This window comes from Anastrepha ludens, chromosome 6 (genome assembly GCF_028408465.1).
Source record: "Anastrepha ludens isolate Willacy chromosome 6, idAnaLude1.1, whole genome shotgun sequence".
Lineage (NCBI taxonomy): Eukaryota > Metazoa > Arthropoda > Insecta > Diptera > Tephritidae > Anastrepha > Anastrepha ludens.
This window is the reverse complement of record NC_071502.1, coordinates 43,757,751-43,777,916: the sequence shown is the minus strand read 5'-3', so window position 1 is coordinate 43,777,916 and position 20,166 is coordinate 43,757,751.

Below are 20,166 nucleotides of genomic sequence, written 5' to 3'. Positions count from 1 at the left end.
GTACATTGAGTGTAATCTAAATGTATTTTTGATATGTAACCAATCGACTGAAGTACCAAATAAAAATAATTTTTAATTCAATTGTTTGTTTTCAAATGGCGTATGCCAGAAGTTAGTCTCAATGTTTAGTGGACATACTTTATTTTACTTTTTACACATCCATCAACATTTCAAGGAGACATGATGCCGACCGTGGAGCATCACGTGATTTTTTATGTACTAATTTTATTTTAATTTTTTTATAAAGTATAAGTACTAATTAGCAATGTGTAAAGTTTTTAATATTTATTTCTGTTGTTATCTCTTCTAAAAACAGTTTTTCTTTTAGCGCATTTTTGGCGCTGCTGGGCGTATGTAACCCCTTAAAAGGCTAACAAAAACTTAGCAAATGTGTATAGGGTTTTTCAGTAAGAGCGCTTCAACTTTTGAACTTTTTTGAATAAAACACAAACGGTTTGACTTTTTTAACTATTTTTTTTTTTTATTATCGAGTTTGAACATATACATTTAAGTATGAAATTCGATTTCTTTTGCATGACCACCGCGTGCACGTTTTACGAAGTCCAATCGTTGAACCCAATTTTCGACCACTCTTTTGCATAAATCGGCCAAAATTCCAGCAATTTCGCGTTCAATATTGGCTCTGAGCTCACAAATCGTCGCCGGCTTGTTACTGTAGACCAATGACTTCACATAACCCCAAAACGGGACGGCTTGTTAAATGGACCGTAAAATGGCCGTAATGCTCTTAAAGTAGCAGCAACAGAACGATTATTTTCATAAAAAATTTGCACAATTTGCAATCGTTGCTCAAGTGTGTAGCGTTCCATGATGAAATGTATACTAATGAAGTTTACAAATGACAAGCGAAAAATAAAAAATATTGCGTCGTTCGCCCTACCTATCGGAAAAAAGTTGATGCGCACCTATTAAAAAACCCTATATTATATTATTATTTTTTATGATTCCAGCGAGGAACAAGTTGCCGCAACAAATTCCTTCTATGTATTTAGATCTGCTCTGTTCCAGTCTCTTAGCTTCATTTCAGATTAAATTCAAGGCGCACATTTCCCAAATCCAACAAACGCATCCAAGTGTGAAAACAGTATTCTGCCACCAACATTCGACGAAGTCGTTGTGGCTCTTAAGAAACTCCAAGACGGTAAAACAAGCGGTGAAGACTCTATAGCGGCTGAGCTCTTAAAAGAAGGAGGTGAACAACTGCATAAATATTTGTGCCACTTAGTGATAGACGCATGGGAAAGAGAATCTACACCCTCTGATTGGCTGGGATGCATAATCTTCCCAGTGTACAAAAATGGAGACAAGAGAGTATGTAAAAATTATCGTGGTATTTCACTGCTTAACTCTGCTTATATGGTTTTTACCAATATCCTCTATCATCGTATCAATGAATATGCAGAGACCATTATTGAAAACTATCAGTGTGGTTTCCGCAAGGGAAAATCCACAATCGACCAATGCCTTTTCCTCAGTCAAATCTTTGAAAAACACCATGAATATGAAAAGGATATTCACTGCCTTTTTATAGATTTCAAACAAGCGTTTGATAGCGTCAGGAGAGATAAAATTTTTTACGTACTGCTTAGCCTAGGAATTCCAGCAAAACTTATAAGGCTAATCATCGTTACGCTCACGGATACAAAAGCAAAAGTAATCATCCAAGGGAAGCTCACAGAGTCTTTCGCAATTGAATCTGGTGTCAAACAAGGTGATGCACTATCCTCTGCCATATTCAATTTGATGCGGCATTTTGTTATAAAAGAAGTCAACAAAGGTGGTACATTACTAATTAAAACAACGCAGATATGTGCCTATGCAGAAGATATCGCCATTCTTTCGAGGAACACGAACGACTTAAATGAACCCTTTTTAAAAATTGACAAAATTGCCAACGATATTGGCCTCTTCGTTAACGAGTGTAAAACGAAATATGTACATGCTGAAATTAAGGCGGCACACAAATGCACAGAATCTTCATGTAGGTGCGTATACCTTTGAAGTGGTATCGTCTTTTATCTAGATCTACGAAGCTGACCGTGTATAAAACTCTCATACGACCAATTTTCACATACATATGGCTCGGACTATAAAAATGAATGGCGGTGCGCTTATTGCTAACTTCGAAAGGAAAATTTTAAGGAAAGTGTTCGGACCCATTAAAAATGAAGATGGCAGCTACAGAATTAGGTACAACTCGGAATTGAACGAACTTATCCAAGACGAGACAGCTGTGCGTTTTGTAAAGTTTTTCTCCTTATACGATTGCCACATTAGTGTGAACTGCCCTATTGTCTATAAGTTTTTATTACGACAAAATCATTTTAATCGGATACATTTGCGGGAGCCATTTGCGTCAAGCGAAAGCATTTTCGTGCGTCAGACTTGATTTATGTATACAAACAGAAAATTAGTATAACAAATGCATATGTATGTATGTGTTTATGCATTTATTTATTTGTAGAGCAAATGTGTTTTTTCATTAAGTCATTTAAGAAACTTTGATATAATACGATAGAAATACCGAGGAGCTTATTAGTAAAGAAATTTATTACACAAGAACATTTGTTAATGCCAATCTGACAAAAATTGTATTAAAATCCGAACTTCTACAATGCATTTAATATACACTCTCTAACAGGGCAAAGACAACCGTGCAGGAAACCTATGGCAGATGTCATCAAAAGTTACATTACCTAAGGTCTAATCTGGTAGGTGTGAAAGCAACTCGGTGAGCTATACTATGAACTATTAAAATCGAGTAAAACCAACGCAGGTGGTCAGTTTCTAATGTAATTGATGCGTTTGAGTCAGAGTGCGCACTGGTCACAGTACCAAGAGAAACACGACATTAGGCATCATAGCGCTAAAGGGGTGAAGACCTACATACACTTAGAAGTATTGAAATGGGAGGACTTACCTGACCTGCCATACTCTCCGAGCATTGCTTCTTCCAACTGCCATTTTTTCGATCGATGGTACCTACGCCTGCTATGCAGCATTCTCCAAAAACCAAACTAAAAAGTGGAAAAAACAAACATAAAATATAAAAAACAAAAAAACAAAAAACGACGGAAATTAGGCGGTCGCCATAACCGATTAGGTTGATGCGTGACTACCATTCGAATCTAAATGAATAGGACAAGTTTTTTTCTAATAGCGGTCGCTCTTGGCAGTCAATGACAATCCTCTGAGAGTATTTCGGCCATGAAAAACCTCCTTACAAAAAAATATCTGGCGTTCGGAGTCGGCTTCAAACTGTGGGTCGCTCCATTTGTGGGATAACATCGAGGGCACACCACAAATAGGAGAGGTAACTCGGCAAAATATCCAAAAACGGCGTAAGCGTCAATCATAAAGGGTGATCAATTTATAGGTATCGGATTTTAAATTGAAATAAAGGAATGAAAATTCAAATTGGTTGGGAATCTTTACTACTTTTTTGGTATAGAACCGTTCATGACATTTTTCGGCCCCAAGTGCGCTATAATTCGACCATTCGTAAACACCAATATTAAATGACTCGCTAGAGGACTTCGGTCGGTCGGTATCTCGTGAATAACTTTAGTAATGTTGGCTTCCAACTCCTCAATTGAAGCTGATTTATCCAAAGCATTTAGACTTTGCATACCCCCACTAATAAAAGTCCAAATGTGTGATCTGGGCGGTCAATCCAGTGGCCCGAGACGAGAGATAAATTGCTCACCGAAGCGACAACGCAGTAAATCCATTATTTCATGGGCTGCATGGCAAGTAGCGCCATCTTTTTGGAACGAAAGTTTGTTGAGATCACGGGCTTCAATTTCCGGCATCTAAACGTCGTTCATCATGGCTCGATAGCGTTTGCCATTCACTGTTACATTGGCGCCATCCTCGTCTTTGAAGAAATATGGGCCGAAGATTCCTCCAGCCCATAAGCCGCGCTAAACGGTTGTTTCCAATGGATGTAATCCCTGAATGGCTTCGGGTTGCTCTTCAACCCAAATATGGCAATTTGGCTTATTGATGCAGCCATAGCCAAAAATGGGCTTCATCGCAAAATTCCTGACCTGAGCGCACGATGAATTGTATGTTTTTGTAAATCGATTTTTTTTTATATCTCAAAATAGGTTTTTGAGAATATACTGTCGAATTTTTGGAAAGATATTTCCAATATTTTCGATTCTACAGCCGTTTTAGCAGGTAGGGTCAGATTCGTCACGCGGCGACATCAATGGTCGCACTTAAATGGACAAAACTTTAAACTCAATTATCTCAAAGCTACTTTTTTCGGTCTGGTGTTGTCAAAAACAAACAAACTATTCAATCGAATCGTCTGAAATTTTAATATGTACTAGAATCATATTATTATTTCAATAATTTCATATTTTTTTGGTTAAAAAACTGAAAAAAACCCGATTTTAAGAGTGTCAAATTCAAAACCGTGGCATTTTGTCAAACAATTTTTTTTTATTCTATTACGGGACATAGTTACAGTCATACTGATTAATAATTTTTTGGGTTTTTGTGTTTCAGATAAATAGAAAAGCCAAAATGGACAACACCGTCCAGGTCCAATTCTTCGGGAGGGTCAACTTCAGCGCCATTTTTAAAATTATTAAAATAAAAAAATATTTTTTTCTGCAATCTGCAATCTTTTAGCATGTTGGCCTATGAGACAGTGGCCCGTGATAAGTGCAACTAATACAGAAATATTTTCCTCTGACCGATTAAGTAGCGCCTTTGAACGACTAGCGTCCCATTTTGATCAAATTCTTTTTGAAGCAATACATGCCAGACTATCAACCCATCTCGTGTTGGCTGTGGTGACAATGCTACTTGCACCACGCAGTTTATAGGTTGGCAGCGGCATACCTACCATCTACTCGGTATTATTTATTGTCAAGCTTTGAGCCATCAGTGAAGAACCGTAGGCATTTTTTTCGACCAGGTATATTGGCAACAACGGCGGCCGCCGTAGCCGAATGGGTTGGTGTGTGACTACCATTCGGAATTCACAGAGAGAACGTAGGTTCGAATCTCGGTGAAACTCCAAATTAAGAAAAACATTTTTCTAATAACGGTCGCTCCTCGGCAGGCAATGGCAAACCTCCGAGTGTATTTCTGCCATGAAAAAGCTCCTCATACAAATATCTGCCGTTCGGAGTCGGCTTGAAACTGTAGGTCCCTCCATTTTGTGGAACTGCATCAAGACGGACGCCACAAATAGGAGTAAGAGCTCGGCCAAACGCCCAAAAAGGGTGTACGCGCCAATCATGTATGTATATATATATATTGGTTTGGGGAAAAAGTAATGTCGTAATTTGTCAATTGAGCGCGACATTTAAACATATCTTGCGTTGTACTTATTGCATCGGGCACACTAAACGGCGATTTGAAGACGACAATCTGTACTACAAGTGCCTCTTTGACAGTGTTGTGATCGTACATTTCAGTCTTAAGTTATAGCGCGTCAAAGATGGAGTCCACCAAGCAAGAAATTCGTCATATTTTACGTTTTTACTACTTTAGAGGTAAAAATGCATCGAAGGCGGCGACAAAAATGTGTGAAGTTAATGGGCCTGATACTGTAACGATTCGCACAGCACAGCGTTGGTTCGATCGATTTCGTTCTGGTGTAGTAGATGTCGAAGATGCACCCCGTACTGGTAGGCCAATCGTCGTAGAGACTGATAAAATCGTTGCAATTATCCAAAGAGACCGACATGTGAACATTCGCTCGATTAGTCAGGAACTAGGTGTAGACCACAAAACCATTTGGAACCATTGCAGAAGATTGGATTCCAAAAAAAGCTGGATGTTTGGGTGCCACACGTGTTGACGCAAAAAAATCTCTTGGACCGAATCAACGCTTGCGATTCTCTGCTAAAACGGAACGAACTTGACCCATTTTTGAAGCGGATGGTGACTGGCGATGAAAAGTGGATCACGTACGACAACGCAAAGCGAAAAAGATCGTGGTCGAGAAGCGGCGAGCCGGCGCAAACCATCGCCAAGCCCGGGTTGACCGCCAGGAAGGTTTTGCTGTGTGTTTGGTGGGATTGGAAGGGAATTATCCACTACTAGCAAACCCGGCCCCCTTCGCTGGGCACACTAAAATAGAATAGATATGGTTTAGAACAGAAAATATATGGTTTTCATATTATTTACTTCTTTATTCTTTATTCAAGCGCTTTGGCATAAACAATATTTTTTGTTTTTCTATGATCATCCATGAATTTTTCGTTTCAATTTATATGTTTTATTAAGCATTGGAGCTTTTTTAACTATTATCCATTTATATTTTTCAAAAAAAAAAAAAACGAAAAAAATTGTTTTTTCCACGAACACATAATTTCATTCGGATTTCACATTAAATTCTCAAATTTCGTAAGAAATTATTCACTGTTCCAAAATCCACTCCAAAAAAATTCACAAACAATTTTTACACTTACGGTTTTCCTTATGGCATCCAAATCAGAAAGAAATATTGACACATTGTAACTCACACTGTCAATTTGACAGTTCAGTTCCGCCATAAGCGTTAAAAAAGTAAGCGACATTATGGCTGGCTCAAAAGAACGCTGTACCCGTTGCCACTGCTCCGAATTACAACCAAACTTTACGAAACCCATTTTCAATACTTACTTAACAATGTGCATAAGTTTGGTTTAATTCGGTGCAAAGACACGGCGGGTCCACGTTTTGGCATATATTTCGAGACCCTAGTCATCAATAGGTATGAAAATTACCCAGTATTAAAGCACTTATCAACAGCTTTCATTTGATATCCATTTTGTACAAACACATTCTAGGGTCCACGTTTTGGTCTCTATCTCGAGACCCTAGTCACGGAGCGGATGGAAATACTCTGAACTAAAGCATTCACCAACAGCTTCCATTTGATACCCATATTGTACATACACATCCGAAGGTTACCCGGGTCCACGTTTTGACCTATATCTCGAGACCCTATCTACCAATAGGTATTCAAACTATACGGAAACCATCTTCAATACCTCCTTAACAATGTGTGTAAGTTTGGTTTAATTCGGTGCAGACACGGCCGGTTAGCGAACACACACAAAAAGTTGACTTTATTTTATATATAAGATTTTTTTCAGTTTGTGTCGGAAAAATCCAAATATCTTACGGAACCCTATTTTTTTCCAAAATAAAATGTAATCCATGCTAATCCTTCATAAAGTAGTTTTCGAATGGTGAAAGAATTTTTAAAATCGGTCCAGTAGTTTTTGAGCCTATTCGTTACAAACAAACAAACAAACAAACAAAGTTTTCCTCTTTATAATATTAGTATAGATGAGCTGCTCAACTATGGCCAGGCTCTTAATCCGGTCCTCTACTGTGAGCAACTTGACCGATTGAAGCAGGCGATTGACCAGAAGCGGCCAGAATTGGTCAATAGGAATGGTGTTGTGTTCCACCAGGACCACGCTCGTCCTCACACATCTTTGATGACCCGCCAGAAGCTACGGGAACTCGGATGGGATGTCCTATTGCACCCACCATATAGTCTGGACTTGGCACCAAGTGACTATCATCTCTTCCGGTCCATGCAAAACGCCCTTGGTGATACCAAGTTGGCCTCAAAAGAGGCTTGCGAAAACTGGTTGTCTGAGTTTTTTGCAAATAAGGAGGGGGCGTTTTATAAAGGGGGGATAATGAAGTTGCCTTCTAAATGGCAACAAGTTTGCGAACAAAACGGGGCATATTTGACTTGAATCGGATAATTCTAAGTACGTTAAATAAAGCGTCAAATTTCGATCACAAATACGACATTTCTTTTTCCCCAACCCAATATATTGGCAACCCACTCACATCTAGCTGGAATTCTAGTACCTAGGTTACTAAGGGCTAAGGAATTTTCACCATTATACAGTTCAAAAATAAGGCAATTCCATGGAAAAGTCCGCTGTAAACCATATGCATACGTGCTATACAATTCGCTTAAATTGTTCTATGTAATATTACGTCGCGCTGGTGAAGCTACTGCACAAAGCCCAAGTTCAAGTAACGATTAACACTTTTCACCTTTCTAAACGTAACCCAGCCACAATAATAGCATATAAAAGCATATTCTCTTGATGTTTTTTTTTTATTTTTATAGCCGCACTAAATATGCACAAACATACAGATGTACGTGCATATGTGCATATTCACCAATGTAAGTGCGCGCATAGGTGGTGGCTCCATATATACATATAAGTATGTATATGTGCACTCGTTCGTACAGCATTTGGTCATTTCGTCCCACTTAAGCATTCTTTATTGACGGGATTTTATGTGCGCCGAACCTGTTCAAATTCACACAGCGTTTAGCCAGGAGTCTATCGTACCTACTTAGGTACATACTCGTATGTGTGTGCCATATCTACACTTGTATGCATGTTATGCTAAACGTTACGACTATATCTCAAAATGCTGCAGGACCAGCATTCAGAGCGTTGAATGCTCGCTCTATGATTGTTCTAAGCGCTCTTGCCGCACTTTACGACCAAATTATCCAGTGCAAAGTTGTTACGAGCACCTTAACGTGTTACAAATTCTCAAGCAGCAATAGCTCAAATATTGTTTTGTTAAGCAAAATTTTTCGTGGTATTATCTTTTGTTACTTTGTGTTTACTATTAAATTTGTATTTTCTGCTTGAGCTTTTAATTTTTGCAATTTTTGGTCTTTTGTGCTCCTTTTGAGCCTTTGGTTATTCCTTCATTTGGTTGTAGTGCATTTTCTCCATTACTGGAGTAGTAAAATTATACGATTAGGAGCAATTTGGGCAATAAAAAACTCCCACGGTCAGTGTCCAATTTCGCTGTATCCATTGCATAGCATTAATACTTCTGCTTCAGGTGTGTCCATCAACAAAAGCTACCAACACTAAGGTAATTTTACATAGTTTAGTTGAATTTCCTTGTCGGGGGAATCGGAATAATTTTCTAGTTCAAAACTAAGTTGTCACCTACTTCGAAGAATGTACATAGGTACCTCAGTGGACTCAAGTTTCGAGTAAGAAAATCTGCCTTCAGAGAGTGAAAATGTCAAAACCGAAAACTAAAAGATCTCAAACGACCATGAAGTCGTGATGTGATCAAATAGGTAACCCTCTTCCACCGTGCACAAAATGCTAAATGTTGCACTCAACCTGTAAAAAGGTAGATTTCTTGCCAACTCAGAAAAGAGCACAACACACAGCGAGTATGTATCTATCTTTGTCTGACACACGCATTTCTTGATATTAACGATTTTAAGTATTTAAGTTTCAGATTTTCAAGACAACCCCAACTCCCCTTACAAAGCTTCTGAAGGGCTCAGAACTTCCTTTTTATTTTGGCACTTTTAGAATGGAACACAAAATTGTATCGGCAGAATCGAGCACCAAAAAGTGTACGGCAACGAAAATACAAAAAAATTTTTTTGGGAAAACGAAATTGCCATTTGCCTTGCAAAATCGTTGTAAGATGCATGGCTACGTAATGCAAGCGATCAAATATATGATGCAATACCTGCAAAATGTGGAAAAGCGAAACCGCAGCATATCTTCAGGCTATGTAATTTCCTGCCACACAGCACTAAAAGCCTGCATCAGTTGTTTGTACCCATTCTCCTACTGAGATTTTGTGGCGCACTATTTGACTGCTGTCATATTTTAATACTAGATTTTTGTACCTGATATGAATAATCTCACCAATATGATATAAAACTTCGAGCTTAGAAAGAGCTTACAATACATTTACGCGTTCAAATTTTGTTCTTCAATTTGCTCGCACGTTTGTTGTAGGCTGGAAGTTGAAATTGTGAGCGGCACATCCCCCAATAAATGAACAGTTTGAATGTTATACAAAGATTTCTGGTGTAGGAAAAGGAAACTAATATGCAAAAATAAGTTTTCAAGAAAACAGCTGTTAAATGAAAGCAATTCGTTTCGTTTGTTTGACTTAATGGTTGTCACCAACTGAAGGAGTGGCTCAAACTCTATGCGAATCGGTAAAAAAGTACAAAATAATTTTTTGACTTCTGAAGCACCTTGTCATAGACCAGATCACATATGTACAGTATACTCTCTCCTAACGGGCATGTCTCTTAAGTACTCACCTACCATAAGCGAACGTTTTTTTCAGTGCACACATTTTTAAGAATATTTTTGAAATTTTGTTGTCTTGAGCGGTCAATCCTCCCAAAACACATTACGCCTCCCATAACATACTCGTACTATTAAATATTTTTACACTTTTCGCATAAACGAACACAAATTTTATAAGCGCACAAATTTTGCAGACCCTTAAGTGTCCGCTTAAGGGGTCCCAGTGGTTTAGAGCACGAAATTTTTTCCAGTGGTCTAGGGCAGTAATTTTTTTTTTACAATAAAAAAATAGAAACGATATTTAATTTTTTTAGGTTTTTTATTTAATTTCTTTTACATACAAAAATGAAAAAAAAAATTATTTTATTAATTTTAAAAATGGCGCTGAAGTTGACCCTCCCGAAAAATTGTACCTGGACGGTGTTGTCCATTTCGGCTCTTCTATTTGTCTGAAACACAAAAATCAAAAAAAATTATTAATTAGTATGACTGTAGCTATGTCCCGTACTAGAATAAAAACAAACAAATTTGACAAATGGCGCGGTTTTGAATTTGACACTCTAAAAATCGGTTTTTGCAGTTTTTTATCAAAAAAATACGAAATAATTCAAATAATGATTCTAGTACGGGCGATAGCCATTGATATTGTGAACAACATATTAAAATTTCAGACGATTCAGTTGAATAGTTTTTTTTCACAAACTACCTGGCCGAAAAAAGTAGTTTTGAGATAATTGAGTTTAAAGTTTTGACCATTTGAATGCGACCATTGATGCCGTCGCGTGACGAATCTGACTCTACCTGCTAAACGGCTGTACAAAATACTGGGAATATCCTTCCAAAAATTTCACAGTATATTCTAAAAGTTATACTTTTGAAATATCAAAAAAAAAAATCGATTTTCTGAAAATTCTAAACCACTGAGATCTCTTAAGACTGCACTCACGGTTTCGTTACTACCGCAAAAGTGATGTGGGGCATAAAATCCATTTATCGAATTTAATACCAGTTCCGAACTTTCTAGGTAAATTTAAGTTTTCAGAGTAAAATTCATAGGTTTGGCTTAAAATTCGTCCGTGTTTCTCCACTTGCTAGTATTGTAGATACTCGTGGATTTCCTTGCATGGTTATGCCACATTTATGTACGACTAAGCAAATCAAGTACCATAGTAGTACCGCCCACTTTACATTGTTCGATCGAAATCGAATTGAATTCATTATAAACTCATTCGCCAATTCGCCGACAACGTCAAATCATATCTCGACTCATTTTCTCTGTATGAGTGCATTATATGTACATATACTCGTATGTACATAGATAACACATCAATACATTTATGGGAGTGAAGCAGTCGGCTGCCGTAGCCGAATGGGTTGCGCGCGATTACCATTGGGTGAATGCAGAGCTGGTTGTTCATTTTGAACCTGAAATCTCACATGATAGAACATTTTTTTTTTTTCGAAAAAGTTCAATTAAAAGAATTCTGTTCGGAGAAGACATAAAACTGTAAGTGTCTTCATTTGCAGAACAACATTAAAGAGCCCAACCAACAAATTGGTGAGGGGGAGCTCAAGCAAGCACCTGAGAAAAGATTTATCCCCAATTAAGCACAAGTTAACCCATATAAATGCATACATGTAAAGCAATCAATTGGAAATGTGTAAGCTTACGGCCATGCATCAAATACTTGAATGGGTAAATGGGTGGGTATTTAATAGAGCGAGAAATTCAACCAATCCGCTGTGAGAGCATAGAATTGTATATTTTATTATTTCCATGCATGGCTCACAATGAGAACCACTTGTGGATATATTAGTATCGTATTCTAATCATTGTCCGCATTAAGTGATTCACCACGTCTGATGGCACGGCTCCATAGCCATTTTTAGCGACCCTGCAGGAAAAATTTTAACTAATTATATGAATTTCTAGTTCAGTTCACAGTTAATCACTTAATTAGGCTAGAAACTACGAGCAAATTTTGATTTTGAGCGAGCGGCTCGCGCATCATCGTTTGTTGTGTGGTGCGCGAACATTGCATTGATAACAACAACAACAACTATCGCATTTTATGTTGATGCTTGAAGTTTGCGCATCGATGGAAAAAAGTGAGCTTGAGGCAGGAAGTAATAGTTCAGTTAGTTAAGTGTCTAAAAAACTAGCTAGCAATATGGTAAATAAAAAAAGAGAAATATAAAAAAGTCGAAAAACCGAAAACACCGAAGCATTGGATAGGAACGAATGGCTTTAGTGCAGAAATAATTGCTGAGCATGTTTCTACTACTATTAAGCCGAGAGACTGGGATTAAATATTTTTCATGAATTTCAAGTCCTCGTAACTTTGCCCTGAGGCAAGGAATCTTAACGTAGCGGATAATCTTTCGTTTGGCGTAATCGCGTTTCGCATTGATATACATATATTATTTTTTTAACAGTTGCAGGCGTTACCAATTCGAGTATATACGCAAACAATTTTTATAAAATCTAAAATGCGACAATTCGAAACTAATTAATAGCTTTACATGATATCTTTCTTCTTCTTCTATTAGCCAATCATTTACCCATTTTTCGACAACGAGCATGCACGCGAGCTAATTTATTGGAATTACTTTATTTAATTTTGGTAAAAAGGTTCGCTTTTCTATCAATTCCTAAGGCTATTCAATTTTCAAAGGCTATTTAAGATAAAAAGGCATGGTTATTTCACAGATATCGGAGTGGAAGAAGTATCAAATGCTCTTCATGGATAAAATTGCAAGATAAATAAATTCACCCAGTGCTAAATTTAATAAATGTGACCGGAATTAGTGAGATTAGTTACAGGCGCTAAATTCGCGGATGGTAACAAAGAAAAAACTTGCAAAATATAAAGTTTTGTGCTTTGCTTTAAACCGAAAAAAAACTCAAAATTGTAACCACAAATAAACAAATATACCCTATGATCAAAATGTACCGGGAATGTTTAATTTAAACGAACGGCGCCCCTGGGAAACGGTCCATATTTTTTCTTATGTTGGTAGGACTATAAGACACACATCAGTCACTATTTATCCGTTTTGAAGCGTTGGAGAGATGCTGTACGTCGCAAACGGCCGGAAATGTGGGCAAACAATTATTGAATTTTGCATGATGATAACGCGCCATCGCACCGATCCCAAATTGTGCTGGATTATTTGACCAAACACCAATTAAATACCATCGTGTAAGCACCACATTCACCTGATATGGCCCCGTGCGATTTCTTTTTGCTTCCCAAGTTGAAGTTACCACTTCGTTGAAGGAGATTTTAGTCGATACAGGAGATCAAAGAGAATGCGTCGAAGGAGCTGAAGGCCATCCATTCGCCAGCCTAACAGGGGTGCAAGGAGGACTGGGTTAAACGTTGGCACATGTGTGTTGCTTCAGACGGCTTATATTTTGAAGGAGATAAAATAAATTTGCCTGCAATTTAACTCTGCTTTGTTTTATTTAAACATTCCCGGTACTTTCTGATCATAGGTATGTATTAGTATTCATACGAGTATAAAGGCTGATCGATTTTTATGAAAGAAAAACAATGTTAGGCATTGTTGAATAGCAAAAAATCATTCTGAGACTAATGTTTTTGGCATTTTTCAGTTGTATAAACCATTTTGCAATTGTCTTCGAAATGCTTATTACAATTTTGACCACTTTCGAAGTTAAATAAGAGCAGCTGGTTTGATTGAATTTTTCTGTGTTATAATTTTGTGTAGTGGACATTTGCTAGATTGCTATTGCATCATGCTATAGGCTCGTCTTCTTGTGCCTCTATCTGTGCGGCTTCACTTTGTTGCACTGTGTCGAGGTCGATCTTTTTTTCCGTAGTACGTTCTCGATGTATTTCGTTACCGCGTTCCAGCTGTCCTCGCGTTCGAGCATTTTGCTGATTATGTTGCTCGTTGCGATGTCGCCAATCTGCTCCCTCAGAGCATTTCTGTTCGCGAGCCATCTATTGCAACTGAAAAATGGGTTTTCAGCGTCATCGCTCATCGCTTCGCAGTATATGCACTTGGAATCGGTTACCTTCACTTCCCCGAAGTTCCTTTGGATCCATTTGTCAATTGATGGAATAAGTTTCGCCGTCCATCTGCCACTCGGTTCAATGCCCCATCGGCTTTGCCACCGCAGCATGTTTTGGCATCTCCGTTCTGTTATAATTGCTTTGCAGTTTAGTACAATTCCTCATACTTCGCTGCCTTACAGGAGAATTGAACTTGTGGTCGCCATAGTTAGCTTTCTTTTGCTCTGTGTTGGCCCACCTATGTTTGCCATAAATCTACTTAGCATACCAGTGACCTTTGCTGACCCAAGTATTTCACTACTTTTTGGGTCACTAGGGACGTGTCGCTTATTTGCATGCTGACCTCGAGTGGAATGTGACCTCGTGTCATAAGGATGACTTCGGTTTTAGGCTTGGCGAGTTCCAGGCCGTGGTCCTCAAGCTATATTTGCGTTCTTATCATGACTTGGTTCAGCTTCCTTCTAGCGTCCTCAATGTCCCGAGCTGGTATGACCGCCGCTATATCGTCCGCGTATCCTACTAGATATGTATCTTCTGGTAATTCTATGCTCAATATCTCATCGTAGCTCAGATTCAGCTGCGCCAGACGTTATCGCTTTTGTTTTCTGGCCATCTGGTGTGTCGTACAGCAGTTCACGCTCACTCAGGTAGCTCTGGAGAATCCTTAGCAGGTATGCAGGTATTCGAAACCTTTCTCGTATTGCCTTTATAATGTCTATCCATCGTAGGCTGTTAAAGGCGTTTCGTACATCAAGCGTTGCCAGGACGGTGATGCGGTTCCGGTAGTGGCGTCTGCCTTGAGCGCTGCTTACCACCTCCTCTATTGCGCCAGGGGCTGATTTCCCGCATCGGAAACCTTACTGCCTTGCTGATAATCCTCCTGTACTCTCAACAGACTCTGCAAGTCTGCACTGTATGAGTTGCTCAAGTAATTTGCCTTCGCTGTCCAGCATGTAAAGCGGACGCCAGCGGACGGTTGCGCTGGGTCACCCTTACCCTGACTGATCAGCATCAGTTCCTGTATTTTCCACAGCTTAGGGAAGATGCCTTGAGCAATGCATGCATTGTAAACATCGAGCATCACATCTGGTCAACTTTCAGCTACCAGTTTGAGAGCTTCAGCTGGGATGGCATCTGGGCCTGGAGCTTGGTTTCTTTTGAGGCTTCTTGCCGCGGTTTGAAGCTCTTCCTCGGTGAAAGGTGAAAGCATCAGTCTCTTACCTTACGTATCCAAGACATTTGATTGCTTCATATGACCAAAATATGTAGTTTTGCGGCGCTCTATCCTCAGCTTCTTATCCTTTTTAAGTTTCATTAAGACTTACATATTTGTTAATAACTTTGTCTGCTGACGATAATTTCATGCAACACATCTCAAACGTCTCTAATTTATTCATATTCGTATCCTTTAGTGTTCACGCCTCCATAACGTACAACAAAACAAACCAAACGTAACATTTTAGAAACCGAAAACGTAATTTCATGTTCAAGCTTTTATTGGAAAGAACTCTCCTATAATAGAAGAAAGCTTCCCTCGCTGCTTCAATTCGATAGCAAATTTCTTTGCCATTTGTCCAACATCCCAACTACTTAAATCGCTGTACTCTTTGGATCGCATGGTCCTGTACATAAATGTTTGGATTGGTGATTTGTTGAGACTTTTTTGAAACAACCAAGAATTTAGTTTTTTGGGTGTTAATACTCGTACTTAGGGCACATTGCAGACGTTTTTAGCTAACTTCTTTAGCGAGATATTGCAGAACATTAATTTATCAGCCAATATTGTGGTGTCATCGGCAAATCGCATTTTTTTTTATTATTTCGCCGTTGACTTTTATTCCTAAGTTGACTAATGCCAAAACTTCTTCAAATCTATATTCCGAGTATAAATTCAAGAGCATTGGTGACAAAACACATTCTTGGCGAGCTCGCCTCCTGATTGCAACGTCACTCGTCAAATCGTTTTGTAGTCTCACATTCTCATTGGCCCCAATACAAGTTGGAAATGCACCTTATTTCCTTTTTTCAATGCTCATTTGTGTGCAATACCTTATCAAAAGCCTTTTCATAGTCAGTGAAGCATGTAAAAATAATTTTATGAACGTCTTTACAGTTTTGTAGCAGAACTTGAAGGCTGAACAACGCTTCGCGCGTTCCCATAGCTTGTTTGAATCCAAACTGTGTGTGACCCATTTTTTACAAAATATTTTACGAAAATAGTTCAATAGATTGGTGTGAGAGAGCCAGCTCAATCTTAGCCTCGTTTATATCGATACCGCCATTATTCGGTCAAGGATTCAATGAGACGATAAAGCTCTGCACAGGATCGCATAAAATCATAATAATCCTCACGAGCGGAAAACTGATTTTATCACAAATACAACAGTCACTTCCCGATAAAAGTAACTAGGATTCTGGTATGGTTCTAAGCAAAAAACACTGGTAAGCCTGATAGACCGCGCACTTCCAAAGTAAACCCTTCTTGTAGATAGTCAGGCTATCGAAGATTACTACCAGCGCTTCGTGTTTCGTGAAATGAGGAACCAATTGGGTGCGCGAGAAAAAAGTCTCACTTAGGACTTCGGAAGTCGAGTGAAAACATACAATCCTATTGGATTTCCTCTATTCAGCAGTTGAACAAAAACTAGAGCAACTAATAGCAAATGTATAAATCCGTACACCTGCAGAGTAACGTATTTACTATAGAAAACACTCGTTAAAGGAAAGGCAACGAACTTACTCAGGCTTTCACAACAGAATGTACAGCTTCTCACGGAAATAATTATTTCTGTAGGAGATGTAAAGATGACAAAGAGGTAGGATTCATGAGCACTTCCTGCGCGAATATGCCGAGCTTAGTAGAATGAGCTTCAGATTTCTAAGGAGCCACTGCTTCGACGGGTGGACTAGGGCGGGTCGATTTAAAAATCGCTCATTGCTCTGTGAAAATCGTATTCTAGGGATCAAAATAAGAAACTTTGCCGAAGGAACCATACCTCTAAAACGAATTCTGATGTCCCCCAATTTGGGTCGAACGAAAAATCCCACTTTGACCCATTTAGAGTGCTCCAATCGAGTCCAAATGTATGACCGACCCCCACTAACTTTGGACGGCCGATCTGCCCATGCCAGTGGCACACCCCCTGGAACTCCCCTGGGGGGCTCCCCATACAATCATTTCAAAATATCACCATTTTTGGCCTTTACATGAGAAAAGAAACCAAAAAGTTCGACTTAAATTGGGGGACATCAGAATTCGTTTTAGAGGTATGATTCCTTCGGCAAAGTTTCTTATTTTGATCCCTAGAATATGATTTTCACAGAGCAATGGGCGATTTTTTTGCCTCCTTACAAAAGACCCTAAAAGTTCGACCCATATTGGGGGACATCAGAATTCGTTTTAGAGGTATGGTTCCTACGTCAAATTTTCTTATTTTGATCCCTAGAATATGATTTTCACAGAGCAATGGGCGATTTTTTCCCCTCCCCACAAATCGACCCGGCCTGGTGTGGATAGTTTAGGTGTAGTCTCGGTGAAAGACCTGATTAGTTTGAACAAAAGGTTGCTATGATCTATACCTATAAGCATGTGGGGATCTGATTTGGGAAATGTTTTCTCAACACCACAAAGGCCTCCTCTCTGACACTGACTGAACTCTTGCTTAAGAGCAACCTGTCTAGCCCAGTCCTTGTCATGTTGAACGGACTAAGTTGAAATAACTCATTTTGTGAAAAGCCACAGATACATTTTAGTTAAGAAGCAGTAGTTTTTACTTTATATTCATAAAATATAAATATCGTCATTCCTCGTATACGCTTAAAGAGAAATAAAAATATACAAAAATTTTACTTCATCGAAATGGTCACAAACTGTACTGACGCCATTAAAAATGCAAATTCAAATGCTACACATGTGACAACAATAATCTGACGTGACGAGTGAATTATTCGGCACAAAACATTCGAGTCGTCTGCGCCTGGCCTGTGCTACATGATTGGGCATTGAATACTTTTGTTTTCTCTTTGGTTTTGGTCACATTTAGAATGCATTCGTTGAGGATTTGACACAGTTCCGGCTAAGTCATCAATAACCGGAGCTGTTCCGGTTCCGGTATACTATTGGTACATGCAAATGTGCACTACAGTTCATAGTAAGAAAAAGACGCCAACTGTGCGAGAAACGACTTTTAATGTCCCAATGTACATATATCTATAAACACAAGGTGGCGCAAAGTTAATCATCCTATCGGAAGATTTATAATCTTCGTAAATGGCGTCGTACATCAATCATATTTGACACTTGTGAACTAGACAGCCGCAGTATACAAACAGACATGTACTGGGGGTCGATTCTCGTTCTGTGTAAACGTGAAATTAAAAGTGTTCTCCCGTTTTCATTACACTTCCGATGCGCGTTCTGTGAAAAAATGAAAAGAAACGTCAAAATATTTGCAAATCAAAATTTCTTTTCTTTTCTCTGACAATTTGTGTGTAAAAAAATGGAGAGGGAGGTATGTGGCAAGCATGCAAGAGCGAGTAAAGTTGCATAGCTAAAAACTCTATATACCCGAAACCTTCTAAAAATTGTGTTTAAAACATTGAATAATTTGAAGAAAATTTGAGATACTTTTTAAACTTGCAAAAAGTTTTAAGCTAAGATATATATATTATTGTTGTATAATGAACTCTACTTTTATAAAAGCCTATATCAGGTCAATATCAAGTCGAATCCCTGATCTTTTGTGTTGGCGTCTTGATTGTTAAGTTGTTAAATTAAACTGCAAGTTTTTTGATTTTTGAGTTCACATTTTATTCTAGCTTTTTGTTCATTACGTACATTGAATTAAAATTAATTTTCTGTATTTATTTAAAAAACTGGCATAGCTTTTATGATATTTTCAAAAACAGTTTTTCAGGTTTTTATAGTGACAAAATAAATAACCGGGTTGTGTTCTAGCTTTATCGTGGGGAAAGTTGTTTATGGTTGTGCGCGCATGTTGTTGGTAGTTTATTAAGCTGGTGTGATCTAATATATTAACTTAAACAATTAACGAACAAAACAATTGTACACGAAATATGTAGTTAATATTGTAAAAGAGAACACGGGATCACTTTGTCCGGGAGCAACTGTACCAGATATCACTTTCAAACGTTTATTAACAAAAAATGGTTACAAATTGAATCTTCAAAATAATAGCCATCGCTAGCGACACATTTTTCCCATCTCTCAGGCAATTTGTGGATGCCGCGCCAAAAAAATTGGCCGTCTTTGGCCGCAAACCAATCATCGAGCAATTTTTGGCTTCTTCGTGAGAATTGAAGCACTGCTCGGAAAATGCGTGGCCCATCGATGCAAACAAATGATAATCGGAAGGCGCCAAGTGTGGTGAGTAAGCCGCATGCACCAGCGGTTCCCATTCGTACGTCCAGCGGATCCCAATCGTACGTCTGCACCAATTCCCGGGTCGCTCTTGTTCGTAGCGGTGCATTGTCATCAAGAAAAATTACTTTCTGACGCCGATCGGCATATTCTGGGCGTTTTCGGTGTATAGCGCTGTTCAAATCGGCCAATTGTCGTTGGTAGCGTGCAGCGTCAACTGTTTCACCTGGTTTTAATAGCACGTACCAAATCATATCACGCTGATCCCAGAAAACACACAGCATTGCCTTGCGGCCGAAGCGATTTGGTTTTGCCGTTGTTTTTGGCTTGTGGCTGGGTCGAATGGTCCGATCGTTTATGCTTGGGATTGGAGAAATACACACATTTTTCATCACCCGTAACGATTCGATGGAAAAAAGACTTCCTTCTGAACCGGGAGAGCATCATTTCACAAGTGTTTTTTCGATGTCCGCAAATCGCAGTTTGAAGGCACGAAATTCGACAACTTTAAGAGCGTTAAAAATGCATTGTTGTACGAAACGTAACAAACAATTAACTGAATATTGTTGACAGATGACAGACGAAAAAAACAAGGCATTTAGGAAGGTTTAAAAATACTCCTAGCGACATCTATGGACTAACA